Source organism: Onychostoma macrolepis, chromosome 01, assembly GCF_012432095.1.
Source record: "Onychostoma macrolepis isolate SWU-2019 chromosome 01, ASM1243209v1, whole genome shotgun sequence".
NCBI classification, from domain to species: domain Eukaryota; kingdom Metazoa; phylum Chordata; class Actinopteri; order Cypriniformes; family Cyprinidae; genus Onychostoma; species Onychostoma macrolepis.
The window spans coordinates 41571046-41577374 of record NC_081155.1 but is presented as its reverse complement, the minus strand read 5'-3'; positions in this window follow the sequence as shown (position 1 = coordinate 41577374).

The following is a 6329-nucleotide window of genomic DNA, read 5'->3' as shown; positions in this document are numbered from 1 at the left end:
ATATTCTAAAATTATTACAAACATCAGAGAAGCTCATGTAGATCCCAGTGTGAATATAAAATATATTAAAGTTTCCTTACTATTTAGACATATTGTAAAGCATAAAGCAATGCAAGTTTTCACAAAAATTATGCTAATATAATTTGTAATAAAAAAAAAAAGTTTGAAGCAATTGCAAAATAAGAGCATTTCAACTTGTGGTCTCCTATTGTATATATAATTTAATGAAATATTTTGACTTCACACTGTAACTTTTATTGACTTTTATTTATTTAATAGAAAAAGTCACCAATTAAAATCCCTGTGGGAAAATGAATCGCACCCTTAGACATAAAACAAGAAATCAGTGCCGCATTACAGTTCATTTCAATACAACGAAGACGTTCGCAAGAGGTGACACGAGCCTGTGTGAATTATTTCAACTTAAAGAACAAAATAAAATCAGGTTTCCCTTGTGAAATATTACAATTTGTACAATGCTGTGCTTGTTAGCTGTCCAAATACTTTTTCATAAGACTGTATATGGCGCATACTCACAAGCACTTCTCTGTATGAAGTCGCCTCACACCCCATATCCAGTTACAGTACAGCAGTGTTTGTGAGGGACCTTCTGAATCAGAAGCAAACAAGCACTCACACAAACACCGCAGGCGTGGAGCAAATGTACATTAACCATCTGACAAGTTCAAAAACCTAATGATTCAGAAGTGAACTGACATAACAGGCCGTGACTCAGCGACAGACAGGTGAGCTCATCAAGACAAGAGATGCGGCCTCTACACGTTTTTGCCTCCAGATATTGTTTCCTGTACATTCTGTGCAAAACTGCAGTCTCATCAGATTTTTTCATTTACATGCTGAAGAATCAACAGAGGATTAGCTGTTTAAACAAAATGTCACTGAGAAATCCATATAGTTGCATAACAGAGTGGATCTGTATAGGGTAAGTTTAATATAAAGTCAGTGTGATTGGTGTGTACTTCCACTCCATAGCACTTTTGCTGAACTTTTCCCCTTAAAACTGATGCAAAACAGGACTTCACTGACAGGTCCGCTCAACATTCTCCAAAGGTTTACAAGCCCTCTTCTTCTATCAGTGCAACAAGACATTTGCCTTCTCTTTCATGCATACTGTAGATGTTGCAATAGACATCTTTATTGATTCTGTGAATTCAAGCTCAGTTCATTTAGTTTTTGCATCTACTTGACTGTATCAAAATTTGAGATTATAAAATGAACAAACTGTAACCCTGCACAGTTAGAGGTTTCCATAGTTGTGGATGCAAAACCAAAAATATAAGATCCAAAATAGTTTATGCAAAAATTATTAATATTATATAATGTTTTGATAACAGAAACTGTCAATAAATTAATTATAAATGATTGAAATTATAATTGTGTTCAATTATTAACCACAGTTTACTTTGATTTTATTTATTTATTTGTAGCATTTTAATTAGATCATTTAAAACAACATTACTTATAAATATTAATTTATACATGTTAGCATTATTATTAATGTTAATTATATAAATTATTACATCAATTATTATAATTTTGATTGATATCACAATTATTCATATATTGTTAATGTTAATTATATCAATAAATGATATATTGCAATATTATATAAATTAATTATTATATTAATTACATTAATAATAATATATAATTGTAAGTCGGCCCCGGCCCCCGGTGTAGACCACTGCTGTAGAGGCCATATGAGCTGTCAAAGTATTTTGAAAAATATGCATATATTGTTTTCAGATTTTTTTTAGTTTCTTCTTCTAAAAAAAAAAAAAAAAGTTAATGTTGGCATGCCAACATTCAAATTTTGTGTTGACAAACCTTTGTATTTGTTGTTGGAGCAGTTGTTACAGATTTAAAGTTGTATTAAATATTGTTTGTATCTCCTATATAACAATTTAGTTCTTTAAATGTTCCAGTAACACCATCTTTTCTCTTTCTTACAGTGATGTTAGTGTGCAGGCACAGATATATCCCAGACCACTTTGCAGATAAATGACCTGACATTCTCTAAGACTCCCAGACGGTTCACATGCTTCACTTGCCCTCAAATTACTCTTTCACCTTGCCTGAGATCAAATTCACAAATATGATTTTAACCGATAGTATGCTGTGGTAAGAGACTGAATCAGTCTTAATCTACTGTATGAGACTGACCGTCCCATGCTGACCATTATTCCAAATTATTCACTGCTTTGAGCATTATTAACTCATTGTTTAAATAATTTCTCAGTTAAAGCCTACTCAAATTATATACAGATGGCATACTGCAGATAACAACTAGCATTTTGCAGTTGAATTCGCCAAGCCATCTGAAAAATTATCATAACATTTCATAACAGCTTTAGTCTCCACGTTTTTCATATTCTGTTGGTAAAGTTTGAGTACTTAAGTATAATGGTGAGTGCAGTGTACAAACCCAAGAACTCAAGAGTTCCATGATGAAATATCTCCTCCCAAACACCCAGAGTTCATCCCAAAAGCGCTAGTGTTTGCGTCATCGCCCCCTTTTGGCAGCATTGTGTTCAACATATTGTAACACGGACAAAGAATCATGGAGTTAATAGTAATTTGTATAGAGCAATTCAGCATGTTAGAATGATTTCTGAACGATCATGAGGTGCTGAAAATTCAGCTTTGCATCACAGGAATAAATTACATTTTAATGTATCACAATAGAAAACAATTATTCTAAATTGTAATAATATTTCACATTACAAAAAATAAATAAATAAATAAAACATTTGACCAACCCCAGTCTTTTGAATGTGTACATGTCGGTCAGGTGATCTCTTCTTGTTTAGGTTGGTGATTCTTTGTCAGAAGACGCTGCAAAGTGGACCAGACATTATGCCGAAGGCAGGGCTATGCAAGACAAAAAAGAACGCATAAATTTATCACAATTATAATTTATTTGGAAACATTTAACAAATATGATTTTTTTTCTACAGCTTGATTTCATGCATCTAGGCAAGCTAAGGGCTTGCTTTTCATTAAATGTGAAGGCAGATGCTCCAGGACTGAAGTGTTAGGTCAGCTTGAGCTTCAATCCAGAACTGGATTTGTGAGGTGTAATCATGTCCGGTGCCCACGTGTGTCTGTGAGGTGGAGTGATTTTCCATGTTTTCGCAGGAAGGAACAGAGATCCACTCACCTGGGCGGACAAAGGAGCATTCACGCATTTGTTCACCATTGAATCACTGGTCAGTGAATTCACCTTCATTTTCATAATATGAAACAGTTATGTAAAAGTGATTTCAACCTCTTCTGTCAGGGCTTCTCATTTGTAGCAACTTGTGGTTGAGATGTTTTCACGTTCTTCCAGGACCAGGTGGGAGTACATTTACTGGTAAGAGAGACAAAGCCTGAGAGACAATGTCAACCTTTTAAGGGGATGTTTGTGCAAGTTTTCTTTTAAACATAAGAGATATGTTTCCATGGAGCCTCTTGACAAACACAATCTTTTGCCCAGAAAACTGCTGAGTCACATAGATTGGACTGTTCAAATGGCAGATGTTACTAATTAGTACATAAAGGACAAAAACTTCTTCCATATGTCTAAAATATGTCTTTTTTACATTATCTTTTCACAATATACTTTTTAATAGTCTCTCAAATCCAGTTCTGACTGTCCATTTCTTTAAAAATAAATGAGTGTAATTGCAACACTCGGCAGATCATTTCAGATATAAACTTGACAAACAGTCATGAATATTTGGGTCATTTCTCTGTTAAAGTAGATGGTAGAAAGAATCTTTTATTTGTATGACTGGATAGCGTTTCTAGGGTTTTTCTAAGATGGTCGACAAGTGGACTTCTTATGATTAACAAATAATTTTGTCAAACTTTATGACATTGCGTGATAGGAATGAATGGTTTTCTGGTTGCAGTGATAAAATGAAGCCAAGTGAGGTAATATAACCCAAATGCAGTTTAATAAAAACAAAAATATAAAATATAAAAAACAAGAAGATAAAATTCAGGGAGGAAACAGGAAACACAAGGGACTTCCAACACTTCAAAATAAAAGACACATCTACCATATTTATCTCTTAATGCTGATTAGATTGTAAAGCGTTTAAAACAACCTACTGTTAAAATGTTTGGGATCAGTCAGATTTTTTGAAAAAGAAATGAATACTTACAATCAGCAAGGACACATTAAATTGATTAATTAGCTGACAGTAAAGACATTAATGATTTCAAGAAATATTTCTATACCAAATAAAGGCTGTTCTTTCCTAAAAAAGAATCCTGAAAAAAGTTATCATGGTTTCCACAAATATATGAAGCAGCACAACTGTTTTCAACATTGGCAATAATAAGAAATGTTTCTTGAGCAGTGAATCAGCAAATTAGAATGATTTATGAAGGATCATGTGACACTAAAGATGTAACCCTTACAAAAATATACCATGGTTTCATTATAGTAAAACTGTAGTAACAATGGTTTTCTACAAATACCATGGTTATATGGTTGGTGTAGCAAAACCATGGCTACTATGTTTTACCTATATTAACCATGGTTTTTGGTTTTATTTGTAGTGTAATTTTCATAAGGGAATGACTGCTGAAAATGGCTCGATGAACTCCTTTCTCCTTCCTGTCACTTATTCTTTCTCTCTTCCTCACTCCTCACCTTCTTGCGAAAAGTGTTTCACATTCACACACAGAATTCCGGTTTCTGCATACTAATCTCGCAGAACGTCACTTCACCTCGTCCAGCTCATGTTTGGCTGACAGAGCTTTGACAACGTGCTGGATTTCACATAAACACGATGCTCCACTGAACCAGTTCCTGTTTGCCGGGACACTCTACGGTGAATGGCCAGTGGCGGCGAGACTACCTTATCCTCAAGGAAACTCAGTGACTCAGCGTTGCTGCTCAGGTGGACGTGAGTGTGTGTTTGTTGACGGTGTGTGAATGGTAATGGTTGTTTCAATCACTCAGCAGTGTCTGTGGCGTGTCTTCAGACCGTGCTTGTGACTGCGGACTGTTGGTTCGTTGATGTGTCCTGTTTGCTGTGTTCCCATGATGTCTGGGATAAATAATGAAACCTTTCATAGGGGTCACCTGTAAGTTCACCAATAGCAAAGATCCACCATGGTTTTGCTCATGGTACTATGGTATTCTATTCTAAAGTACCTTGGTATATATATATATATATATATATATATGTGGTGTATGAATGTGGTAATCCAATGTTCTGCATTTACACTTAAGCTGTACCATAGTATTATTCTAGTGCACAGTTGAAATTGAGTTGGGAAGCACTTTGCATAAGAGCAGCTGCTAAATTAATAAATGTAAATGTAATCCAGAACCATGCTATTTCCATCTGATTCCATCATGGCACCACCTCAGTAAGTTTTCACAAAGCTCATCCAAACTCACTGTGTTTTGTTGACATGATCCCATTTACTGTCTCTAACATGAACAGTTCAGAATGAGACATAAAGTTATGTGTCCTATAGAAAAAAAGAAAAAAGAAAAAAGAAAAAAAAAATCCCATAAATGTCCCATAATAAGACAAACAGAAGAGAATAGATTGTAACAATGGCAGTTTTACAAATGAATATGGAAAGCCACTCATTAGAAGTAGTTTATTTCCATGCAATATCCCAAATAACCTGATGGGTTGCTTAGTTGCTCCTGTCTAGACTGTGGGCCGGGGGTCTGCTAGTCACACAGAGCCAGACTTTCAACTATCGGCATGAAGTCTCTTCACTTTTGTAGCTTATTCTTCACCACCAAGACTGTTTAACCAACATGTAAAAGTGACCAACTACAGATCTTTTTTTTTTTTTTCATGCCATGTCAGTTCAGGTTTTATCTGAAATTGGAAGAAATTTAATAATTGAAGAAAATGAAGCAGTCTCCACAAACAGTAAAAAAATACTGTAGATTTATATTCTTATAGACATTCTGTTTATGCAAAAGTAATGAGAATATTTATATATAATAAATCCACAAATCACATAATTACCATGCACACTGATATATAGCTCGAACTCGGGTGCAAAAAGTTTCCATTTTAAGGTGCTTGCAAGACTTCAGATTTCAGCCAGCACACCTTAGTGAAGTCTAAACAGTGTCTGGAAACTGGCAGTGCAGGGTGGGATTTGATCTCACACACACACACACGTTTGTTTTTGTGAAAAGTGGGGACATCCCATAGGTGTAATGGTTTTTATACTGTACAAACTGTATGTGCTATTGCCCTACACCAACCCTACACCTAACCCTACCCCTTACAGGAAACGTTGTGCTATTTCAGATTTTCAATACAGTGTTTTGATAC